The following is a 27,054-nucleotide window of genomic DNA, read 5'->3' as shown; positions in this document are numbered from 1 at the left end:
GAACGCCTGTCTGTGTTGAGAAGTACAGAGTGGATGTGGGTTAGAAGCAAGCATTGGATCTCCTCCATCTTTCACTGCCTTGCCAATGAACCCTGTAATCAAATGGAATCACTGAACGCATATCTTCAGCACGTGCTCCATTTCAAGCAAATGTGAGCAGTGGCTGAAAAACCCCAAAATATATATTGCATAGAATGCTTCTATACTATAAATTAGCATCCGCGCATGTCAGATACGTCACTTATTACTGCCAATAACCAGAAGCTGTGATAAAAACAGGGATATTTTAGGTTATTGAGTATTATGTTTTGTGTCCATACATATATGAATAATCTGCATGAATGTACACGTTTAAAATATATATAACATTACTTAATAATGAAATGTTGATTTGTGGGCCAGAATCATATATTGCTCAGAAAGTTGAAGTGAATGCAAGTCATATATGAGGTAGATAGGTTATCTGCAGATTGGCTGATATTAAAGTTGGTCTGAATTTAATTTTTATGATATTTTTTACATTCGCATATATTAAATAAGATATGTGAAAGGCTACACTGTGGATATACAGTGTGTGTAACTTATCCATATTCACGTAGGCAAATTAGCAAGTAATTCGGGATTGCAGTTCAGCACATGCGTGTAAACGCAAGTATTATTTAGGTAATTTGTAATAAAATGTAATGCCCTGACAATCCCTGAACAAAATTGAACAAATGTTAACTAATCTTGATAACAGCTGGTCGGTATATAACTGCCGTGGAAATGTGTTCTTATTATACAAGGCATTTCTCTCTATGGCTCACAGGAGACATGTAGAATTTTCAAAATAAATGGGCCCATCTTTTTTTGTTGGCGTTGTTTGTGTGATTTACATGTAATTTGCATTTTTTTCAGAGTCAAATTACTGGGGACTTCTGTTACTTGGATATGTTGATGGCTTGGCATCGATGAAAGCCTTATTTACTAGATCCTTGATTGGCTATAGTACGCGTAATAGCCATGGTATTGTGGTATGCTCCAGAGGAATAATTGTACAAATGCTTCAGGTCTAACGATGCTTTTGTTCCAAAAGTATAAAAACGGCAATGTTTTGGCCAATATGTATTTTCCAGACGTAGGTTATTGAAGTGTTCAGTGATTAATTATTTCTGATGCATCGTGCTCTGTGAGTTTGCAATAAAAATGTCACCATTTTTGTCTTTGCTGTACAGCTGGCCATAGGCTCCAATCCAGGACTTAAATTTTAGCTAATGCTGTCTGAGGTTAATCTCTGCAAAATATTTCCACACCTTTACTTGAATCCTAAAAACCTACAATTGTTTGTTGAACTAGGATCCATTTCTGACAGAAAGAGTCCTTTTTTAAATAATCATTATTATTGGGCAGTTCACCAACCTTGGCTCAAGCTAGCCTGATGGGACACCAAATGTCAAAACAACGGTCCAGAGTGTGCTTGCATTGAATCAATTGCTACTGAAAAGATGCACTCCCGGAAAGCTGTGCATCTGATGGATTGTGTAAAAAAATACTTTTTTTAATATATATAATGTGGAGAGACATTTATGGGAAGGAGCCAGTATTTATTTGACCGTGGGACAAACCAGGGGTGGGGTCAGCGGAGTTTGAAGTTGTAGAGGGTGGGGGGCAGAATATAATCCGTGACAAATTAAACTTCCCTGCAATCCACATATAATCATTGTGAATAGGGCACACCTGGAGAGATGAAAGAACCTCCAAAACAAGCTAGCATATCAAGATCCACCAGATGTAAATTTTGCTTTCAGGCGCAGACCAATGGCTCCATGACGACAATGCACGCCACCAATCAGTCAATGAGCGCTCATCCAACAATATTTTGGCTGTGCAACACTCAAGTGCGACGAACAGCGGCAAGTGGTAATGTTGAGGGCTCATCTAATTTCCCTAATCAGTGCCCAAAAGAAAGAAGAAGAAGAAGAAGAAAACACACGGGACACTGCCGGGCTGATTTCTGACACGCGTGGCTAAAGACCACTTCAACAACATTCCATGTGTGACGAATTATTTCAGGCACGTTTTTTTCTTTCCTTCTTTATCCGCTGCCCTGGTGAACCCTGGGAAGCAGCTCTCATTTTAAATTGCAGCCGTGGCCGATGTTTGTGTCTGGCGAGACGGCGGCGCAGTTGCTTTGATTCCCATCGCTCCGAAGCCGGCTGCAATGCAGTCCCCATTGGAGTCTTTTGTTTTTCTCACTGCCGTTGGGAATCAAATCGTGGCCATGGAACCGGCTCTCAAATCTGTGTACACTGTATCGGGCAGGGTAATGCTACTCCCTCTTTACAGTTAAACTCACGGCTAATTTATCTGTATACATTGGAGGGTTGCTGTACATTGGCACAACATACATACGTACATTAACAGGTAATGGTAAAGTTTCAGCCTTGCAATTGCTTGTACGTTTGTATGTATGTGCGTATGTTGAACTTCTTTTTCACCGTACGTAGCCAATCGGAGGTGCGGGGCAAGGCAAAGAAGTTAAACACGAAAACTCAGTTCTAAAGAAATTCGTTTGCAATCTAGATTTAAAAGTGAACAGCTCCAGTGGCTTCCTCGAATACACGCATTAACAGGTAATGGTAAAGTTTAAGCCCTGCAAATGCTTTTATGCATGTGTAGTGTCAGCGAATTGTAGACGAGGTTTGCAGGAGGCACCTTATTTATTTAGAACATTCACGGTCTCGCCTGCACACTCCCTACAGTCGCTTAGCCTAGCCTGTACACAACGCTAGCCGTCTAACACTGACGGCGCTGACTGAGACAGCCAACAACTATCTGGCAGCGCAATGTTCAGCGAAGACGACGGCGACGACGGCGACGAGACGATAGCAATGACGAGACAAATACAATCCCAGAACCGGCGGCCTCGAGCTCCCGATCTCGGCTCCTTTTATCCTCCCAGCGTGGCCTAACTCCACCCTGGCTACGCCTCTCTTCTCGAACCCACTAGCGGGTTCCAGGGGCTTCCAGATGGGGTCCTCCCCAGACCCTTGTGACCAGTTCCTACGCCCTGCTAACACACCCGAGCACACGCTCACCGGCGTGTGCACTGTCTGTCCACCACACTTGCCGCTGCTGTCCACCAGCCGGCGCTATTATACTACACATGCATGTTGAACTTCTTTCGCACCGTACGTAGCCAACCGTGCTAATGGAAGGTGCAGTGTGTGAGAGATGGTGACAATTGGAGAGACCTTTATCCAGCAGTGGATTGATCATTGATCATGGCTGATGATGATGCATATGTTGTATTTTGAAGGCTATATGTCCCCCATGCAGTAACGGGATTTGCTATAATGTATTGAAATGTAAAATGTATAAGCAGTCCCTGAATCGAATCGTTTCCCGGAGTCTCAACACTTGTTAAATACGAGGCAGAACGATATTTATTTTGAAATATGGTTTTATTTTTCACAGCACACAGTCAGTAACGTGTGTGTGTGTGTGGGAGACCGAGAATGAGTTTACGGCAAAATTACTATAAGTAATAATGATTATTATCTATCACATAGTCTCCTTAAGGTGTGACATGAAGAGCAAAACAAATTAATTACTCGTGTGTTATTATCACTCATACAACCTTGACATGATTTAATTTCATCCTGTTATTTAGGGAATTGTAGTTGAAAACATTAAGGGAGATGTAATAATGATTTTTATAGAGTACGTGTCCATAATAGAGGTTTTTTTTAGGTTAGATCGCGTAAATATATAAATGTGTTGTTAAACCCGCCACCACCCGACACAGCCAACTAGTAAGGGTTGTCACGTAAACAGAACGTGGCCAATTCGTCACTAGTACAGCACACCGGTGTGTTGGAGAGCCAAGCCACAACATTTACAATCTTGAGTACGACGTTTCGCCAGTAATTACAACTAGCTTCATCAGGCGACAGCCAGACTTGTGGAGAAGTCCTCCTGTTTCGTTCCTTATATAGAGGCGTAGATGTGGTGACCACGCTTCTGCGCTCTTGTGCAAAGTGGGGGGGGGGGGGGGATTACTGAGGCAACGTACATTATGCATGTGCATTATGAGAGCCCTTTGAACTTGTCCTTCCTGTTTTCTCTATTTTGTGTATTAAAATAGCCGTACCAAAATAATTTATTATTTGATGATTCGCTTCCACGCAGCACTAAGGCGGTAGCTATCCGAACGGTTAATTTTTTTTTATTTCTTCCGATTTTGATACGTTATCTAATTAGTCTTGGCCAGTAGTAGCTAGTTTGCACAGAACTTCAACATTATCAAACTCAATTGAGTGTCCTTGTTGGCACGTGTGTTCTGCTACTGCTGACAGTTGTATTTGGGAGAATTTAATGTTTCTGTGATGTTCTTTTCGTCTCGTGCTGATCATTCGTCCTGTTTGCCCAACATAAATAGGCGACTTCACTGTGAAGTCGCCTTAAATAGGCGACTTCACAGTGTGCGTGTCTCTGTGCTGGTTCGCTCTACTTGGATGTCTGTGTGTGTGTGCGGTCTGTATTTTAAATTTCATACTTAACTTGCAATTTAGCAATCTTTGAAATAGCGTAATCAACCAGACTATGCGTTAATTGTGTTTTGACCGACCGTCTGTGTTGCTTTATATGGTTTCCAAATTTTGCTAAACCCTGTTTGTCTGGTATGCTTCTCTCTCTGTGTCCCCTGTTGTATCTGTGTTAGTTCCTCCTACTTGGGTGTCTGTATATACATCTGGGGTTATGTGTTTCCTCTCTCTCGTAAATTTAGCTCTTCTGTACCTGATGATGGCTGCTTGTGTTGCAACCGAAACGTCGTACGCTATTATGTTATTTTATTATTTCTTATTTATACGTGACTTTACCGAAAAAAACAAAGAGTAATTCCTGCAGTCACGAAAGCTTCGAATCACATGTTGATTCTAAATGTGGAGGGAAATATCGGAGGTCCTGGCTTTCCCTCCCCAACACCAACCCACACTGATCAGCGTGGTGAAGTATCATCAAACAACCCCTCCCCACGTCACCAACACGATGTGGAGAACATTTAATCGAGCAGTATACTGAATTGACAAAGAGCTGTAAATTATACAAAAATAAATATACTGTATATAAAATAAGTCCATCCCCCTTCTAGCAGTGATGTACAATGAAATAAATATATGAAACCCCAAACTCCCAACAGCCAATGGTAACCATAGCAATCCTGCCTGCGTTGGTGATTGGGGGGGGGGCTTCAGAGCTGCCCTGAGAATGATGCCTTCTCAATCAGGCATCACTCGCTGCCCGATGGATGGGATGGCCATTGCAGATTCCACGCTGTAGCACGAGGGCCACAGCAGCGATTGGCACCACCTAAGGTAGCACAAATTTGGTGGCACCGATTAATTCATGCGGGCAATACAAGTTAATTACCTGATTCACACTGGAAGCACTCAAGTGGTACGGACAGGTGATATGTCTGGTCTGGGCTCATGGGCTACTGCCAATGAAACGCCCGGCAGCGCCTGCAAATGCACACAAACGATGATGTTGTATACGAGAGGTGGGAGGAGCAAAAACAACAAGTAACTGGTAAATTTGAGTTTGCTTTGGAAAGCACAACGTTTAGTTTAGATTGACCCTACATGTGAAGGTCGACGCGACACATGCAGTCACCACTGTTCCATTCACAACATGCGCCAAGATAACAAAAAATATTCATGAAACCGGTTCCTTATTGCAGATCCTAAGGTCTGTCACCTGGCTTCAACCTGCCACGCCATCGGTGGGTCCTGCTGCACCGTTGGGGTCTTCGTGACAACCCCGAGACTGCAGCTGTGGTACTGACAAAAGCAACGTCGTGTATCGTTAATGACTGTCCACTCATTAAGTTCAGCGGGGCCCTACGAGAGATACGCAAAGCCACCGAGGGCACTACCGCGTGCCTCGGCGATTACGCACAAGCGCTGAATGAAATGGCAAATGGTCAAGGTGACCTCTTCATCCAGCAGTGGTGGGGTATCTTGAAGTGAGCGTAGAGCCGTGTGTGTGTGTGTGCAACAACGGCACGCTTGTTCGTCACTGGAAGTGTTGAGGACGTCGATGTTTTTGGCGATTGGACGTAAGGTTTGGCCCTTGGGAAGGGTCGTTTTTGATGACTTTCAAATGTCGCTCTTCTGACCGTTTTCATGAAATCCGTTGGAGTATTTCATGTAACGGGGTGGGCGTGAGAAGCCTGTCATCTTGCACCCCACGGTGATTGTGCCTGTGATTACATACAAGAGGTTTTGTTATTTTTCGTTTCACATTCCACAGGCCTGTTCGAAAGAAAGAGCGGGCTCTTCGACCATCACTTTCTGTTTCTTTTGTCTTGTAGGGCGGCAGTGTTGCACAGGGGTAACACTTGTGCCTCACAGCAAGACACGCCTGGGTTTGATTCGGCAATCTGGAGTTTGTATTATTTTCCCTCTCAAATCTAAAACAAACAAAAAACAATGCAACTGGTATTAGCCAAACATCCCAACTCCGGAAAATGTACCTGCATTTACTCAATTGGAATTACATTTAGCCAACATCGCCCCCTACTGTGAAAACCTGGCAGGACCCTCGTGAGAAAGTCTTGAGGCTTTCCTGGGCAAACAAGCGTGGTAGTAATTAATATAAATGGTACTAATAGGTGCAGCCCCGCAGCGGTGGGTTTCTGTGAACCGAGGTTACGACGCCAAATGCTCGGCTTGGTGAGAAAATAACGTTGGGTGGATGGTGGTGGGGGAATCTCTGTGGCATAAAAGTGGCCATTATGGCCTCTGGGTTCGCCAGCGTCTGCATGCAGCGCACATACATTAGCCGGCTTTGTACTCAAAGTAATTGCTGCTCAGTGACTATAAGCCTCAGTCATTAGTTTGTGCAATGTGCCTTCTGGGTATTATTGTTGATGAATATGAATGTCCTTTGTAAACCTAAGAGAGAAAAAATCAATCAATACTAATAATAAATTAATTTCCTATATTTAAATATTTGCAGTGATGGAAAATTAATTTTGGCTGTATAACCAAAACAATAATCTTGGATTCACCAGAGATTTGACATTTAGAGAGGGCATTGATTTAAAGGTTGGTTTCTTTTTTACACGTTTATGAAGTGGGATTTGAAGCCGTTGTTTTAAATCACAACTTGAAGTGTATATTTGACCAAAATTTTTGCTTTTATTGCACGCCTATTTTCAAACGTGAAACATTTAGCATCAGCAATTTTTGAATAGAGAGTAAATATATACAATATAACTTTTTGACAGAAGATCCACAACTGGAAAGACAACGAACAAGTTGATATTTTTTTCTATTTATCTGGCCCATTTGCATTGTGATCTGAATGCGCATCTTGCAATCAGAAGAGTCCAAGTTCAAATCACAGTTGAGGTTCAACTCAGCCGTGTCATTCTTTGGGATCAGCACCACGTTGTGGGGAGATTAACTGCGGTTGGCCTATGGATAAACTCGCCCCTGTCATAGAAATGTAGAATTTCCACCACTGGCTGAGTTCTGTAAACATTAGATGAGCACTGCCCGATACATATTTGAGGGGGACTTACTTTGACTATTTTATTTCTAGAACAATGTTTTTTTTGTTGTTGCAGGTTACATTAATTAAATACATACACACCTCTTTGCTCTGTAAAATAAAATTCAAAGTTTGGCATATCGTCTTTTGGAGATATTCCTTGAGACACGGGATGTACTTATGATAAATATACAAACACATCTTGTACATTCCTGTTCACAGCAGGTAGAAAAACTCTACATAGTCACCCAATACACTGCCCTCAAAAGGGAAATATATCGATTGAGTTGGCATTCTACAAATGGTCCTTCTTCATAGCAGGAAGAGAAAAGAGCCATTGAGCAAAAAAAAATGTCACTGATGTTTCCCCGTTAGGACAATGTTATTGAAAGATCTGTTAAGTTCCTGTGTGCTTGTGTACCGCTGCCAATGCAGCATCACCTTTTTCTTTATTTATTTAATGCAGCATTTTTCAGTATGGAAATGTGAACCCTAGTTTTGCATGCAAATGTTTAATGGCTTGTTAAGGTTTCGTCAATAAGTGCTTGTGAAATAAATACGTATTGGACTATGGTCGAGTTTTGGCCTAATGTTAGTACTGCATCCACCTGCCCTGCACCTTGAGTTTGCCACCTGCCTTGTTGTTTTGTAGGATCGTTCCTCTTATTGAAGCAGCTGTCCGGCGAATTCTGCAAGTCTTCCCAAGATATTACAAATCCCAGTTTGTGTCAGTTGCATAATAATTCACCACTTAAGACAATACATGTAAATATAGTCCCAGCCTTTTCCACTCTTCTGGTAGTGGGAAATATTCATCTTCTGAAATGCCCTGATTTTTTTGGACAACATAGGTGGTAACTATACCTGTTAGTTTGTAAGGGGGGTAATTCGTTGAAACAGGGGTTGTGTTCTGTCTGGCACTTAGCCATCAATTAGCAAGGTGCATGTTGTTTTCTGTTGCGTTCCCCCATTGGCCTCAATGCAAAATCATCAAATGTAAAAAAATATATATATACAGCTTGCCAATATGGAATAATTCCCCAATGCTGTGAGAGGTGACCATCTAAGATGGTGCAATATCCTTTGTTTATCAATTTCATGTAAACGAAGTCGATGATATGCAATTCGGATATTCCTAGAGACACTTGTGGAGGTGGGGGTGGTGAAGAGAGAGAGAGAGAGAAAGAGCAGCAGATAATGGCTTCGATCATGGATGATATGTGGCATTTCCAGTAATAACCAGTTGATTGTTTCCTTGGCCCTTATGGGAGCATTTTCATATCAGCATCGGAAGCATGCAATGCTCAAACTGAATAATATGGATTTGCTGTAGGGGAATGCTACACTGGAAAAGTAATGTTCTTTGAAACCAAGTTAATAAATGCAATTACCAGAGGCTAGGCTTTAGGAAATGAACCTGAAATAATCTAAAATTACTTTGCACGTTATGATACTTCTAAAATTATGCACTATGCATGCGGCATGGTGGAGAAAAGATGTGCAAGTAATGTGGTCACAAAAAGTTAACGTGAGGCTCAATTTAGCACTGTAATACTGTTGTGAAATCTACATTGCATATAAACAATGTGGAATGTGAACTCGATGGTGTACGAACAATGACCTACGGTGCTTTGAGCGTCAACGATATGAAGCTTTTTTATTTTGTTTAAAGACAACGCAAGTTAAACGTATCAAACAGCACTCTGCAGATTTTTACAATAAAGAGCACACAGAGCCCTCAGTTACAATGTGCAGCCTGGCTGTGCTTACAAGCTGTTGTGTTGCAAAAGGTTAAATAGAAAACATCTGCACTCGTTTGATTACCGATTATGTCCTTAATTATCCACATATTAAATAATGCACGCTTATTGAAATACGGTGCAGCTGGCTGATACGTGATAAAGGTTTGCAATTGCATATTTACAAATAAATAAATAACTACATTCTGCAATGCATGTTTTTTTTTCTTCATCCGTGAGTCTTTGCAAATGAAGCTATTCATGCAAAAAAGAATGATCCAAAAATACGAGCACCGCTTTTAAAATCAAGATGATTTCTCGAAATCGCAACGACCGTCACGTTGATGCATTTGGCTTTTACACGCTTGTGTCTCTCACTACAATGAATGATTCTATCGGCAATTGACCCCCACGAGTGGGATTGAAGCCGCCGCATTATGGAATGTAATGTGAAACACACCGCGGATATCGAGCGCCCATTGGCCCTAAAGCTGCACATCATGTGGGGTTGAGTCATCGCACGATCCCAGTGTGAAGCTACCTCCGCGTCTCCTTCATAGTGCGTCGTGTTTGTCATTTTTCAGATGGGTTCAACAAAAATTCAAGATCGGACCTTAGATGCGAAATTGCAGAATATTTGAATAAAATGCTGTCGCGTTGAATTGCACTTAGCAATGGTTGTTATTATTCAAAATTAAGAAAAAAACAAATAACATGAGCCATATGGCCATGGCTTCGAATGCCAAATGATTTCCCAGAAATGTTTACACCTCACTGAATATTCAATGATTGTATGCATGCTGGCTCTTTGTCAAACATTATGGTTCTTGCTTAAGTACGGGTTACACAGCTGAAATTATATTTCTTATTTTTCCGAAAGCTTGTACTGTTGTTTCATTCCTCAGTTTTACTCTTTCAAAGGCATGGTCTGAAACCCTATAATCTTTTTTGAATAATAATATAACCATTGTGGAGCGGTTGATGCAGTGGTTGTCGCACTCTGCTGTGAACCTGGTGACTTGAGGTCTATTCCTGGCCACGGCTAACGTCAGTGGTGAGTGATACCTGAACCGCTGCTGGGCCTACCCTCCACCAATCTACACTGACCAGCATGGTGAGGTATGGTCAAACAATCCCTGCAAATGAAACTATTGAAACTGTTCAACTGTATTTTGTTTCACCAGGTAAGGCCCACTGAGTTATATAGCAATTATTGTCAGAAGCGGCCTGGCCACACATGATAGCTCAACGAAGTGGCTTATGACGTGGAAATTTATAGCAGCAAAATACTATAGACGCATTTTTCTAAATTTGGAAGGAAAAAACCGGAGGACCACGAGAAAAACCCATGCATCTACGGGGAGAACATGCAAACTTCAAATACATAGGCGCCAGGGTCGGGATCAAATCCACGACCTCCTGTATAACAGGCGAGGTAGTTAACATCTCGCCACCATAGCGCCCAACCGGTGTAGGGAAGCCTTAATCTAACAGTGGATTTAGAAATAACTTTATTTCATACACATAGCAGATGGCAGTACTGTATTATACTGGTAGGAACGATGTTAAACTGAGTGTACCAGCCTGCAATAGATGAATGTGTCCGTCCGTCCGTCCCCTTTCAATACTTTAACGAAGTGAAATCTCGTGCTGTTGGGTGTATAATTTGTCCGAAGAACCCTCAACGATTTTGAGGGCAAAAAGGTGGGAAGACGCTCTCAATTTGCACAATTTTACGTAACAATGTCATAAAATTGCGCAAAATTCCAATGTTCCTACCAGCCCACCCTGCAGGGACCTGTTTAAACGCAAGTTGCATACAATCATAACCATTAATTGTGACAATTAATTGACTTGCGAAGGTGGTCGAATTGGTATACACTTAAAGCACACGAATATACTCTATAGCTGTCCCATTCTCCCACAGTGTGTGTAAGGCGCCATAGTGGCGAGATGTTAGCTACCTCGCCTGGTATACAGGAGGTCTTTGGTTCGATCCCGACCCTGACGCCTCCTGTATATTTGGAGTTTGCATGTTCTCACTGTCGTCGTCTGGATATTCCTCCGGGTCCCTCTGGCCACTTCGTTGAGCTATCATTTGTGGTCAGGTTGCTTCTGTAAAGAAATAAACTATATAGCTCAGTGAGCCTTACTTGGCGAAATAAAAAAAATAGTTTAAATAGTTTTACGTACACGTATAACCCTTTTTATCCAATCCACTGTTGGATGACGGCCTCTGCATGCTATCTTTATCAGTGGCAGGGGGTTGTTTTAGCGAACATTAGGGAAGTGGTGGCTGCAGGTTGGTAAGGTGGGGAGCATAAAACGCGTGATAATTGAAGCACGGCACACACAGAGTGCTTACACGCAAAGTGCTTTGCCACACAATGAACCACAATACCTCGCTGATCTCGTTTAAGTAGCATAAGCAACAGAGCCAAACTCCGGTCGTCCTCGCACCGGATTTTGGGCTGACCATCGAACAAAGACGGTCACTGCATCGCACTTCTGCGGCCGTCTGGAACGTTTTTTTTCCTTTCGATGTTAAGAAGCCACTGGAGCTATGCACTTTTAATTCTAGATTGAAAACTAATTTCTTTAGCACCGCGTTTTGTGTTTGGCTTGTTGTCCTTCCCCGGTACCTCCGATGAGCGTGGTTGGCTACGTACGGTGCGAAAGAAGTTCAACGTGCATACGTACAACAATGGATTTTCGCTTGCGCTGCCCTCTGCTGCTCAAAACATAGCGCCGCCCCACAGCCACCTTTGACAACAAGGCGTGCATGGTGGTCAACCAATCCGAGCGATATCCGGGTTCCACCCAGCTTACCATTCGACATCGAATGCGATCAGGCTCATTCTTGGTGATTTTGTCATAGGCGGTCTTACAGTACCAACTCAGAAATATGATTCAATGACTGACATTAACCCAATCCATGCGTCTTATATGACAACAATTACGATGCCGCGTCATTACATGCGAATTAATACAATAATTTATAACTCCATTTATTTCTAACTAGACCATGCCTTGCCACTGCAGTGGAAGAACCCCTCAGGGCCACAAAGTTCCAACAAGGCACCGGGATTTCAAGGTCTGTGTCCTGCGCTCCTAAAGAACCTGGGACCATGGACAACAACGCCTTGAAAACCTCTCCATCTTCATGCACAGGACGGGCAAAATCCCAAAAGATTGGAAGCAAACGTGGACAGCAGCAAGACCCTCCCTCCAGCTACAGGCCAAAATCACTCTTGTCCTCTGCCTCCAAGCTGATAAAACGTGCCTTGCTTGCCAGACTTTCCCCCATCTCCTGAAATGTTAATAAACAACGAACACAATACTAGCAAGTCAAAGTAAGCCATTTAATCCGGTGAGACTGTAGGATATTAACTTTAGGATCAACACGCAATGTTTTATCCAAGCTACAAAGATGTTAGAGATAAATAACTCTAAAACAGGTGTGTATAATTTCGCTTCAAGATTACCCTGGCGATGTGCGAATATGTTTGATGGTTTAGCTGTTACTTAGCTTTGATTCGCGATAAAACGATACAAATTCAAAAGTAAGGTAAAAGCATTCAACGTGTTTTTTTCTACTCAACTGAGCATGCGACAGTGCTCACATCTTCATCAGCCCGGAGCCAGTGGCAAAAGTTCCACATTCCTATGGCTGGAGGCAACGGTGTTGACTTCCCAACAAAGTGGCGCTTCTTATTTTGTTGTTGCCCTTCTCCCGCACCACTAAATTAGCTACGGTTGACTACGTACGGTGCGAAAGAAGTTCAACATACGTGCATGCACCACGATTACCTACGGTTGGCTACGTATGGCGCGAAAGAAATTCAACATACGTACTTGCACCTCAAATTAGCTACGGTTGGCTACGTGCAGTGCGAAAGAAATTCAACATACGTACTTGCACCTCAAATTAGCTACGGTTGGCTACGTGCGGTGCGAAAGAAATTCAACATACGTACTTGCACCTCAAATTAGCTACGGTTGGTTATGTATGGTGCAAGAGAAGTTCAACATACGTACATGCTCCTCCGATTAGCTACGGTTGGCTACGTACGGTGCGAAAGGAGTTCAACATATGGACATCCACATCCGATTACCTACGGTTGGCTACGTACGGTGCGAAAGAAGCTTAACATACGTACATGCCATACAATGTATTGACCCTGGAGACGGAGGGGATGGATGGGCCACGTTGATCCTCAACCAAGAGTTGAAGTCACACAAGCCACACCGTCGCTGTGCCGAGATCTTCTCGTACCAGTGTTGTCACCTGTCCTGGGTTTCCCCGTACCATGCTCGTTTAGAGGTGGCTGTCCTGGGAAATCAGTACGTCTTCTGCAGGCCATGAATCATTGAAAATCCCGGTTTTTTTGCAGGTAACGTGTCATTCTTTCTCCCCTCTTTCGGTACAGCCAGGTACTGTTCTTGCCATGACAAATCCCAGGTCTTTGTTCCTCCGTGGTGGCTACGATGCTCTACACACATGCCTTCGTTTATTGTCGCGTTAGCATTCTCAATACAACGAAAAGTCCTTGGCGTCATTCAGTAATGGATGGCCAGAGTGTGGCAAAAAGGATTGAATATTGTTGCATAGTTATGTCCACGCTGCCAAAAAGACATTTTTTTTTGGCTTCGGGGAAATTAATTAATGGATGGATAGATGTTTTTTTTGTTCCGGTGGGATTACGTTTGTTCTCTACCAATCAATGTTAATGCACCTTGTGGTAACGACATGTGGGAGAGGTGCAGTGATCCTTTTTTTTCCCCTCCACTTGACCACAGCTCGGGAGATATTTCCTTAAAACAGCTGACCGTGCGCTCATTACTTCCAATGTGGCAGCTTCAGCAAATTCTGCAGCAACAGCCCACGCTGTCAAACATAAATACGATCACAATCGCTCTGTCTGAAACTTTCCATTGCAACTAAAAGGTAGCCTTTGCATGCAAAGTTTTTGGATTTCTCACATCCGAGCGTATTCGGAAACAGCATATGAGATATGAGAATAGGTTTTCCCATTTTTTTCTGGCAACAAAAACAGGTGTTAAGATGTTAAAGCACCAAACTGAAACCTTTTACAGGGCACCATGTCTGCATTAACCACAATACTTGTGGTCAGAATTCAAACAAAAAACGTTCTCTGTTAATATATGTGGCATTGTCTTTGGTTTTTTCGGTAAAGTCACGTGGTTTGATGACGACCGCTTGTGTTGCGATCGAAACGTCGTGATTTGTTTTATTTTTTATTTCAATTTTAACTACGTGACTTTACCGAAAGAACCAAGCAGTATGGATTCCTGCAGTCACGAAATCTTCACATCAATATATGCATTGTCTTTGAAGCTGATTGGTCCACACCAGAGACAGCTTTCTTTTGAGCCTCGTCTCAAACGGTGTGAGATCAGAGGACGCCAAAAGGCATTCTTGTCCACAAGTATTGTGGTTAATGCAGACATGATTCCTTGTAAAAGGTTTCAGTTTGGTGTTTTAACATTTTAACACAGCTGTTTTGTTGCCAGAGAAAAAATGGGAAAACCTTTTCTCATATCTCGGTACTGGCGAAGGAGGTCTCATGAAGCATATGAGAGAGTTATTGTGATTGTTCAAACTCTTCATTCATTGATGTCTCTGTCGAAGTCCTGTCAGTTTAGAGTTGGCCAAGTGGCTCGGGATCAGAACACGGCATAGGCGGAGTTTGACTTCTTTATTTGGGCCGGGGTGGGGGGGGGGGGTTCGCTTTGTCCCTCATTAGGAATCGCGGGGGCATATAATTCACTTATTCATTTTTTATCCTAATTGTAAACTACTGAAAATTCATTCAAAAAGGTGTCTAGTTTTTTTTGGGGGGGGGCAATGTCCCCCCCCCTCCGCATCCCCCCCCCCCGCATCCCCCCGCATGCCCCCCCCCACCCCCAAACTCTGCCCATGGAACAAGGAGATGCCACTGCTGAGCAGCTGGGCTCCAATCGGGGGAGCCCTGGGCTGCTCGCGATGAAACCACATCAACGTTGCTCTCCCCCGATTAATTTGGGCAACAATTCCAGCTCCGGGAATTGCATACATCGGTTTGACTGGCACGCAAAACAATGAACCTTTACTGTGTGGCAAGGTGCTTAGAGAAGTGTAGCATCTCCAGTGTCAATGGAATGGATCTGACAATGATTTCTGTGACGTCTCCTTCCGGCGGTTCTTGAACACGTGGTGTGATTATTGCGCTGTGAGAGTTCCACGTGGACATTTCTTCATCTCGTGGTGTGACATCTCATGACGCGAATTGAAATAATATTGGGGGAAAAGACGTCCTCCTCCCTGGTATTTTTTATTCAAATATGTACTGCAGAATCGTGTGTACAGATACTATACAGCACACTTAATGCATACATAGACGCCTATGTCATTATTGCCATATATATTTATAACAAAAGCTTACAAGTGTGCATACATCTCTAAATACGTTATTAGAATATCGGATGGGATTGCACACCTAGATATAAACTCTTACCCTCTCGTAAAAAAAAACAACGCAATGTATTTACGTGTATTGCATAGTTATGTACATCGCTGCATATATTTTTTTTACGATTACTCTTATTTAGAGAGCGCTTTACGATTTCCTCTCAACGTGTTGGTTAGTGACACCAAGGCAGTTAAAACGCGACCCTCGTTAATATAAAAAGGGGCAATTTAACTAAAGGGGTTCAGTGCCCCTGACTGTGCTGATAATTTGAGTCATGAGGCATTCCCTGAGCTAACAATCTTTCGAACCATTAGCAAGCACGAGAGAAAGAAAAAAACACTTAAATTGAGTCTATTATAGAAGGGCTTTGGCATCAGGCTATATGCACTCATCATTACTCCCATTTTCCATCTTCACTGCCGGGCATCGCAAGCTGCCTGCTGCTGCCCTTGCCGATAAATCGACCATTGGTGGGCATGGGAAATTACATTTCCAAGGTTACACGTGAAAGAGACATACAATGAGCATAAACCACCATCACGTGAACTCCAGTCATCCTCGCAGCGGCGGCTCTTTGCTGGCGCGCGGTTTCAGATGCGCATCTGCGGCTGTGTGGAGCGCTCTTCCTTCCGGTAGAAGGAAGGCACTTGAGCGAGGCACTTTTAAATCATCAGGCTTACAAACTCATTTCTTTAGAACTGCTTTTCGTGATTAGCTTGTTGTCCACCCCCCACACCTCTGATGAGCACGGTTGGTTGCGTACGGTGCGAAAGAACTTCAACGTACATGCATCTCAAATAATTATTGCTTTTATTTAAAAAGGCCTCGTTCACCAGCACTTTCACAGTGGTTGTCGAGGAAGCTGTGTTTGTCCGGAACGGTCGTGTGCGCATGCGAAAGCGGCTGCTAACTGAAATGTAACCCTCGCAAACATGCATCGAAGCCAATGTCAAGTGAAAGGGTCCCCCTGTTTAAACAAACAAAGGGGTTGATGCTCATCTGAGCCAGTCGGGGCAAATTCCACATTCCCATGATGTTGGGCAGGTCACGACGGAACAAACCAATGCAACGAAGTGAAATGGTAAAGGCGCAGCCCTGCAATGATGTGCTCACGGACGGGTTGGTGGAAGGGCCTCCACTCGAGGGAGCTCTTGAGAGCCCCACTAGAGGGTATTTTGGCCTACCCGCTTACGCTCGCCAAATGTCCTGAACGAAGTGCGAGTACTCACACTTGACCCCACCACGCGCGACCTGCCGATCGACTCGCTCCGAACATCAAATGTGGGCTGTGCCCAGCACTCGTAGGCGCAGAGCTTTCCACAACTACGAGTTCTCAACCGCGGTTCCTGTGCCACTTTGTGAAGGTGCACTGTGTGTGCTGCACAGTGTCAAAGTGAATACTAAAAAAAAAAATTAAAATAAAATGACAGATCCCAACCGTGCTCGGGGTCGCAAACAGTCGGAAAAAAAATGTAAGACATGGCCCAGATACAATTCGGGAACCCACCCCCGCAACCCCTACTCCGTGTTGATGTGAAATTGGTGGCAAAACGCGTTTGTTCTGCGTTCAGTCACCGAGGCCTCTGCACGCACGAACGTACACAAGATGTCAATGTTAGGTCCCCCCCTTTCATGTCATTTTCATAAAATGATTTTCTATTCGTGTCGTGAGGATTTTTTTTTGTGCTCCGTAAGCAAACGCTCCCGCATTGCAGACTTTGTAAGACCCGATGCATCTGTTTAAAGTCAAGAACAAAGAAGGGTAGTTAATAGATAACATTGTCAGTACATCTCTCAATCGCATTAATTCTCTCTCGTCCGTGCTGTTCTTTAACGACTGGAGGGTCACCCTGTTCCGTGCCACAGGCTTAACATTGTCTCATTAAGATGCTTTAGTCTGACATTAAGGCCTTGGGCATTTTCACTAAATCCAACAAATAAATGACCTTATCTCCCTGGCCTCTTTGTTAACCAGCGCTCCCAAAGAGCTGATGAACATCATGACAAGATTTATAAACGTCATTGACATATTTCACTCCAATTAAATGCTCTAATTTAAATTACAGGCATGTTGACCGGACAAAAGAAATCTGTAAGGCTTCTAACGCATCCATTTAGCAATTTAAAAAATATGGAATGGGTGTGAGGAATGGTTAATGGGTGGAGTATCTGTGCACGCGCGTGTGCATTCCTTTCTGTGTGCGCGCATGTGTACGTGTGTCATGATCGAGCGTGACCTTATAAGATCAATTGAGGTGCTGTCGAAATGCTGTCCATCACAGGTCACACAGCCATAGGTCAAACTGATCTGCTGGAATGACTGTTGAAAAGTAATTTAAAGCCGAGGGAACGGAAAGTGCCGTTGCTCTGCATTACCACAAAACTCAACCCCAAATGTCTCGAAAACGCGAGGGACAGCTCAATGGTGTCCAGTCGAGCTCTGGTACTGCGTTTGTTAATTTATTTACGTATCGGACCTTACCTCTCACGGTGGTTGGCCATCTGTCTATGAAACGTTTTTTTTCTTCTTTTTTTTGCACAGAGAGGTAATGCTCTGCATTAAAGAGCTCCGTTCTTTTGATTTTGCAAAGAGAAGGGTGGCAACCGAGGGTGGAAAATGCTATCATTATCCGGCCTGTTTGCTGTCAGTACAGTGCACCCTGTGCGTGACGAGAGCACTCCCTTATGCCAAGTTAACACGGCTCTTGGCCATAGCAGTCAACCGAGCAATATGCGGAATTATAAAGTGGCTTACCGGTAATTACTGTCAAATGCTTGTCTCCATCTTGCTTCAATTCACACAATCACACCGTTCACAACCCACCATTTCCTCCCACCTTAGAACAGTCTTAAATACCCAGAACGGCAATGGCCTGGCTCCAACCCCCCCCCGCTCCCCTCCCTTGCTCTGATATGTCCAGTGTGCCCGATACCGCCGATGCAGTTGGTAATGTCGTTCAGAGTGTAAGGATTTTACGATGTATGATGTGAGGGAGGATGTGGAATAACACATTTTTGTGATATATGTATAAAAAATATATCTTGCCGTGTAAATTCATTGGGGTTTTTTTTAATTAAAATAGCGGAAAGTACAACACGTGCATTTTTTTTCTCTCTAAATATCTTTCAGGGCAAAAAGACAGCTCCTGCCAAACCAGAACATTGAGGCGATGCTGCAGCAAGAGACAATTAACAATAAACCGTCAGGGTTTTTTTTTCTACCTCCGTTAACGATATTTGTCATGACGACTAAACTTTCTGAATACAACTGGTTCAGGGTTTTTTTAAAATTTTCCATACAGACGCAAACTATTACACAATAGCAACACAGACAAGGTAGATTTTTTTTTATTATTAAACCATTATATTACCTCTTCGACAAAAAGTGGCAACGTGGAATATAACAAGCAATCATTGCAAGCCTACGAGGGCATTCTAATTTAACAAAGAGGTGGCATTGCAGCGAATATGCAGGACTCAGACATCACTGAATGAAAACTGATTAAAGGCCTAATTTGTCTCCTGTCTTATTAAATAAAAAAAACAACCTTGACATGAAGCTCAATGACACATTCCACGTGGGGTAATATATATTTTTAATGTATTCAAGCACAAAACGAAACCGAATTACCGTAGTTACGATATAGTGATTAGAATGTTTTGTTATATCTATAGGGAGTGACTATTTTTTATATAAAAGCATACTACTTACGTATACTGTAACATTCGGGATGCGCTCCTTGTAATATGGGGTTAAACCTAAATCTCTGAACATCAGGCTTAGATACGAAATTACAGACCATCCAATAAAATCATCGCTACAGACTGACCTGAAAACTGACAGTGAAGTTACTGATGTCAAAAAAAATATATGAGAACATCTTTAAAGAATACAGTCTTAAAAAAGAATAAGTATATAATAAGTGTTGTTTAGGGGAATGGCAATTTTTCACAGCACATAATGCTATTGTGCTGTGAAAAAGGGCAATTGCCCTAAAATCACCTATTTTATATTGTTTTAAATATGTCACAAGGTAGCGCTATTGACAAATGTGTTCAGTGTTAATGTAGATTGTGCTTATTTGACGTGAATAGATAGGCGAAATCATCCGAAAATCCCCAAAAGATCAAAAATTATCCTTGAAAATCTAAAACCCCATGCATATACAGGACATAATGTACATGTATTCAGCGTTTATTTTTTCTCATATGGTCTAATAATTTAGCCACGTGATGATTCACCCTCCAAAGCGATTACTGGACACCTGTGAAAAAGAGCTTCATAGCTCATCAGATTATTCCAGTCTCAATAAAGATTCTGATTGAACGGCCTTGTCACAATTCAGGGGGTCATGATTCATTTCAACAATTGATTGTGCCTCATTTGTATCTGTCGTCAATTGTCCAATCTTGTTTATCCAGCTTTTGTTTTGCGTTTGTCCGCACCTCCGATGACCACGGTTGTCTACGTGGGGTGCGAAGGAAGTTCAACACACATTCTACATCACGTGGAAAAACCAGGCCGCTCTGCGGTGTAGCAGTCTGTTGCTGTGGCTGCATCGCGCTTGTTTCTACATTGGTGAGGTCACACGGGAGCAGATTTGGGCTCGCGACACAACATCGCGAGCGTGACATCTCGACAGTTTCCCGCAGAGTTGTCAAAACAATTCATTCCACCTCGAGCACCACAACACCGCATTGCACTCCCTGGAAGCAGATAAAGGGAAGGAGCTGCCCCCCCCCCCCCCCTTTTGCTCTGAGCCCATCTTGAAGGGCCACTGTACAATGAAAGTTTAATTCGGTGCCGCTCGACCCCAAATAGGTGTCTGCCCTTAGAGCCAGATTTTTGTTGTGGCGTCTGGACTTGCACGAGTGTACAGATACACAAGGTGCTGCTGTCTAGATGGCGAAATGTTATCTCCCTCACCTGGTATGCAGGATGTCGCGGGTTCGATCACGACCCTGACGCCTGTATATTTGGAGTTTGCGTGTATCTCTCCCTCTGGTCGTGTGGATTTTTTCTCCGGGTCCTCTGGTTTTACCATCCACGTTTAGAAACGTGCGTTGGGAGGATTTGGCTGCTATACATTTCCACGTGATAAGCCACTTCGTTGAGCTGTCATCTGCAGCCAGGTAGCTTCTGAAAAAGAGCCATATATATAGCTCTGTGAGCCTTATCTGGCAAAATAATAAAAAAACTAAAAAAATAGTTTAGTTTGACTTGCTCACAAAACTGCTGGTGGAAGGGTCTCCAATAGAGGGGATCTCTAGGGCTCCCTCTAGAGCCCCTGTAGAGGGTAATTTAGCCTAATCTTTCACACGGCCCAGATGTCTTGAAAGAGGTGGGAGTACGCACACTTTGCCTCGCCACATGCAGCCTGCACCCATTTATACCGCTGGGGGAACACAGGCAGAGGTGTTTAAAAAAAAAATATGCCCATTATTTTGAACTACCGTGCCAGGAGATGGAATTAAATCGAGCTGGCAGTCTCCGGATTGCAAGTGCAGTGTGCTCACCATTACACCACACGCAGTACACATACATAGACATTGGAAGGCAAAATGATAATAAAAAAAACATGTATTAAAAACGAGCGTGATCACGCTTGTGTCACAGTCAATACCAGTGGGATCCTGCATTCGAATTCCAGGAAGCTACCCGTGATTAAATCATGCTGTGAGAGTCGAGAGATTGATGGCCTCAAGCCGGTCAACACAGTACCTGCCATGTGTGTTTTCACTTTCTTTGGCCTTACATGTTTCAGGATCTAGAATGGGTAAATACGTGCACTCTGGACAAATGGCATATGATAAACCGGTCTCTACAATGTTTCAAGGGGTGTTGCATAAAGTAGGCCTTTTGGAGTCACTCCAAAAACGGTAATTTCGCATCACCGTTCAAGAACTGTTTCTCCAGAAAAATATTACCATGCAACAAGAATGGGAGGTGTTTTCAGTTAAGAGTTAAATAGAAGAGAAGGAGCTTTGGTTTATTTTACATATTTAATTTGTAAACATCTTGTATGAGTGTAAAAGCACAACATTTTCATTGTACAAATCTAGTTTTGAATATTGTAAATTACATATGGGCTGCCTGTCTTGTTGGCAAACTTATTTATTTTCACCATGAGCATAGTTTATTTCACTCTGTGTTGCAGTTACGTCATGTCCAACATACTCGCAGAACACCTTGAAACTCAGCTTCTTTCATGTTTCTCCCTTCAAATGCAGATGTCCCACAAAAGCCTCCAGGTTTTAAAGTGCACGTGATACATGGAAAATGCATCACATAGACGATCTTGTTGTCAAAAGATGCATGTGCCTGTCAAATTTTTTTTTTCAGATTTGTGCTCGGAACCTGAGTTTTTACATTGTGAAATCTCCAAGTTTGTGTTAGCGTTGGAAAACTTGTAATGTTGCACAAAGTTGTCATGTTGTGAATGCGAGATGCTTTCAAACGTGCATAAAGATGACAAAGATCCCCTGTATGGATGTTAACAAACTGTTGGGGCAAGTGCATGTTCGCGAGCACCTATGAACACCGGCACCCCAGCGCTGATGTTTACATCCCGCACCAGGTAATGATTTAAAGCTACGTCGACCTAAGGATGGCTCAAGACAATTTCAAATATCCGCCACTGTTATTGGTCATGAGCGACAAGAGTACGGTGCGACGCGGATATTTTTTAAAATCCGCAAAAATCGTTCGTTGGCGCTTGAAATACATTGGGATATACCGTGGCGGAAAAGCGTGAGCACTTGTCCCACCCCGCAGATTTTCTGGGTAAGCTCACTGCACAGTGAGGGAAAAAAGTATTTGATCCCCTGCTGAATTTGTACGTTTGCCCACTGACAAAGAAATGATCATTCTATAATTTTAATGGTAGGTTTATTTGAACAGTGAGAGACAGATTAACAACAACAAAAATCCAGAAAAACTCATGTCAAAAATGTTATGAATTGATTTGCATTTTAATGAGAAAAATAAGTATTTGACCCCTCTGCAAAACATGACTTAGTATTTGGTAGCAAAACCCTTGTTGGCAATCACAGAGGTCAGACGTTTCTTGTAGTTGGCCACCAGGTTTGCACACATCTCAGGAGGGATTTTGTCCCACTCCTCTTTGCAGATCTTCTCCAAGTCATTAAGGTTTCGCGATTGACGTTTGGCAACTCGAACCTTCAGCTCCCTGCACAGATTTTCTATGGGATTAAGGTCTGGAGACTGGCTAGGCCACTCCAGGACCTTAATGTGCTTCTTCTTGAGCCACTCCTTTGTTGCCTTGGCCGTGTGTTTTGGGTCATTGTCATGCTGGAATACCCATCCACGACCCATTTTCAATGCCCTGGCTGAGGGAAGGAGGTTCTCACCCAAGATTTGACGGTACATTGCCCCGTCCATCGTCCCTTCAATGCGGTGAAGTTGTCCTGTCCCCTTAGCAGAATAACACCCCCAAAGCATAATGTTTCCACCTCCATGTTTGACGGTGGGGATGGTGTTCTTGGGGTCATAGGCAGCATTCCTCCTCCTCCAAACACGGCGAGTTGAGTTGATGCCAAAGAGCTCCATTTTGGTCTCATCCGACCACAACACTTTCACCCAGTTGTCCTCTGAATCATTCAGATGTTCATTTGCAAACTTCAGACGGGCATGTATATGTGCTTTCTTGAGCAGGGGGACCTTGCGGGCGCTGCAAGATTTCAGTCCTTCGCGGCGTAGTATGTTACCAATTGTTTGCTTGGTGACTATGGTCCCAGCTGCCTTGAGATCACTGACAAGATCATCCCGTGTAGTTCTGGGCTGATTCCTCACCGTTCTCATGATCATTGCAACTCCACGAGGTGAGATCTTGCATGGAGCCCCAGACCGAGGGAGATTGACAGTTCTTTTGTGCTTCTTCCATTTGCGAATAATCGCACCAACTGTTGTCACCTTCTCACCAAGCTGCTTGGCAATGGTCTTGTAGCCCATTCCAGCCTTGTGTAGGTCTACAATCTTGTCCCTGACATCCTTGGGGAGCTCTTTGGTCTTGGCCATGGTGGAGAGTTTGGAATCTGATTGATTGCTTCTGTGGACAGATGTCTTTTCTACAGGTAACAAGCTGAGATTAGGAGCACTCCCTTTACGAGTGTGCTCCTAATCTCAGCTCGTTACCTGTATAAAAGACACCGAGGAGCCAGAAATCTTTCTGGTTGAAAGGGGGTCAAATATTTATTTCCCTCATTAAAATGCAAATCAATTTATAACATTTTTGACATGCGTTTTTCTGGATTTTTTTGTTGTTATTCTGTCTCTCACTGTTCAAATAAACCTACCATTAAAATTATAGACTGATCATTTCTTTGTCAGTGGGCAAACGCACAAAATCAGCATGGGATAAAATGCTTTTTTCCCTCACTGTATAGCGCAGCGCAACTGTGGAGGACGCGAAATCATCTGGCCTGTCGGTGCGGAGCGGAGAGGATAAGGCAACGATCTCCACAGTGATGCCAATGCCTTTCCAACACAACCTGCCGGCTTTTTAAGCAGAAAAAATAATTTAAAAAATGCACCTACGGATGCTCTGTTCGTGCGTGTGGCTATATTATACACCAAAAATAAACTAAATTAAATTGGGCACCGTTGTGGGGGAGATGTTAGCTACCTCGCCTGGTATACCTCCGATTAGCACGGCTGGCTACGTACAATGTTAAAGAAGATCAACATACATACAGTAGGTCGTGGGATCGATCCCGATCCCGACCCTGACGCCTGCATTTTTGGAGTTTGAATGTTCTCCCTGTGGTCATGTGGATTCTTCTCTTGCTCCTCTAGTTTTTCCCTCCACATTTAGAAACATGCGTTTAGAGCGTTTGACTGCCATACATTTACAAATGATAAGCTATCATTTGTAACTAGGTATCTTCTGATTTAAAAAAAAGTACAATCTATATAGCTCAGTGGGCCTTACTTGGTAAAAGAAAAAATAGTTTCGTTTACTTAAAATTATATATATACATTTGGGCCTCCACTGGAGAGAGTTCTCGAGAACCATTCTGGAGGGTATTTGCCTTAGGCTTTCAAGAGATTGGAGTACCCACACTTTACCCCAGCAAAAGCGAACCTGCCGATTACCTAACTGTGGTGTATCCATTTAGAACGCTGGGTGGACAGGGAGGAGATTTAAGAAACTTGCTCCGTTGTTTAATCTGCTGTACCGGGAGATTGAACCGGTGACCTTTGGATTAGAAGTCTCGTGTGCTGGCCATCACACCATGGCAGCATCCTGTTAGCCAGTTTTTTTTATTATAAATTTTAAATATATATATATACCCCCCATCTCCCTGTCGGTCGTGCTTTGTACCGGGCTCTTGTTTAATATTTGTACATATATATACAGTACGTGTCAAATATATGAACAAGTTAGGTGCTGTTTCTACCAGAACATACAGCAATTAGCATTTTTGCCGTCCTGCTTTTTTCTTCGTGGCTTATAGATTTTGAAATGTCTTTATTTTCAGATGACTTGTTTTTTCAATCCCACTTTTAGTCGAGTATTGGCACCAAAACAGAGATGAGACATCCTGTTTCGATCGATTTCACCATCCTCAATTGCCAAAATGCCAATAGCGTTTATGTGCAAGGTTTGTGAATATTTGTAAACACCAACAGCGATGGCGTACCTTTAAGCACACATGACACATCTACCCTACGTGATCCTTGAAGTGTTGGCAATTGCCCACCTGGATGAGGGCCTCCCCACACCTTTTGGTCCATGAGGTATATGTAGTCATACTTTACCACGCTCGTCAATGTGGGCTGGCGAATGTGAGGGGAATGCAAAGCAGCAATGGATTTTGCTGTACTGCCCTCTGCTGCTCACAATTCCTATTACACCCGTATTGTATGTATCGGGGGTCACCTGTCCAAGCACTATCCAGGCTTAACCATGCTTATCTTCCACGATCTGACAGCACGGTTGGTTACGTACGGTAAAAAGAGCAGTGCAGATTGATCCACTAGGATATTCAGAGCATGGTGACGCATGGCTGCAATCCGGAGACTGAAGTGAGGATGATGGTTCACACAGATTGATGGATCCTCCATGCGACACCCACTTTCCAGATAATGATGTGGCAGTACAGCAAATAGGTCTGTGTGTGTCCTCTTTGCGCAGCTTTGATGGGGGTTTCTCCAGATACCCTGGTTTCCTTCCATGTGTTTTGCCTTGTAGAATTAGTATTTAAAGTCTCTTGTAGCTCACGTGCGTTGTTAAATACATTTTTTAAACATTACATAAATGCACATAAACACACCGAAAGACTATAATGTGGCCTAAAACGTAATTAGTTACGACATTGTCTCGTCACACATGTGTTTTTTTATAATTAATTAAGTTAAACCTATGTATTCTTAAGTACACATTAATGTACTATATTCTGGGCTATTTTCACACGGCCATAGCGGAAACATGAAATAATAAAATATGAAACAGTTATCATGCAAATTGTAATCCCTAATTAAACCTATTGATAAAATAAAATAAAACAATAATATTCTCACGTTTCGGCCACAACACAAGCGGCCTTCATCAGATGAAGGGACGAGACTGTCTGGTAGGACAGCGCTGGAGTGAAAGAGCCACGTTCAGATCACGACCTTTAAGCTGTGTGAGAGGAAACAAAGCGCCTTGACAAAGGAATTAGCATATAATTTAGCATTGAAATGGCTGAGTGATTAGCTTGTGACTGGTCACAGAAATAGCTATGTTAAAAGTTAAAGCATACACATCCGCAGAGGCACCCCTTGACAAAGGAATTACGTGACTTTACCGAAATAACCAAAGAAGATGAATCATTGCAGTCACGAAAGCTTTAAATCGAAATTTAAACCTATTGCTTTATTAATTTGCAAAGGGAATTGTGCGAACACGTATTTTTTCAAATCGGCTGAAAATTGTCCACAAAACTGTCTGCCATTGTATCACGGCTCCTCTTGTTTTTGGCTGTGTGTAGTGTAGCAGGAGGGCTTTCATTTTACAGGAGCCCAGTGCTGCAATGTGCGCTTTATAACTTCTGTCACTTGCGCTTAATCGCATTGGCCACAATTTTCCAAAAATGGTGAATAGTAACGATTTAAATTAATAATTTCTAATAATAATAATAATTTTAAAGACATGTAACGAGATGATCATACTGGTTGTGACTTTGTGAGTGACTTGAGTGACTGATGTACATTCTAATTATGTTCTGGAAGGGCTAGAAAGCTGATATTCTCACGTACATTTTGTCGAGTCTGTGCTATATCACGGAAAATGCAAATA

Source organism: Petromyzon marinus, chromosome 20 (assembly GCF_048934315.1).
Source record: "Petromyzon marinus isolate PM22_M1 ecotype Great Lakes invasive population chromosome 20, UKy_Petmar_22M1.pri1.0, whole genome shotgun sequence".
NCBI classification, from domain to species: Eukaryota; Metazoa; Chordata; class Hyperoartia; order Petromyzontiformes; family Petromyzontidae; genus Petromyzon; species Petromyzon marinus.
This window is presented reverse-complemented; position numbering follows the sequence as displayed.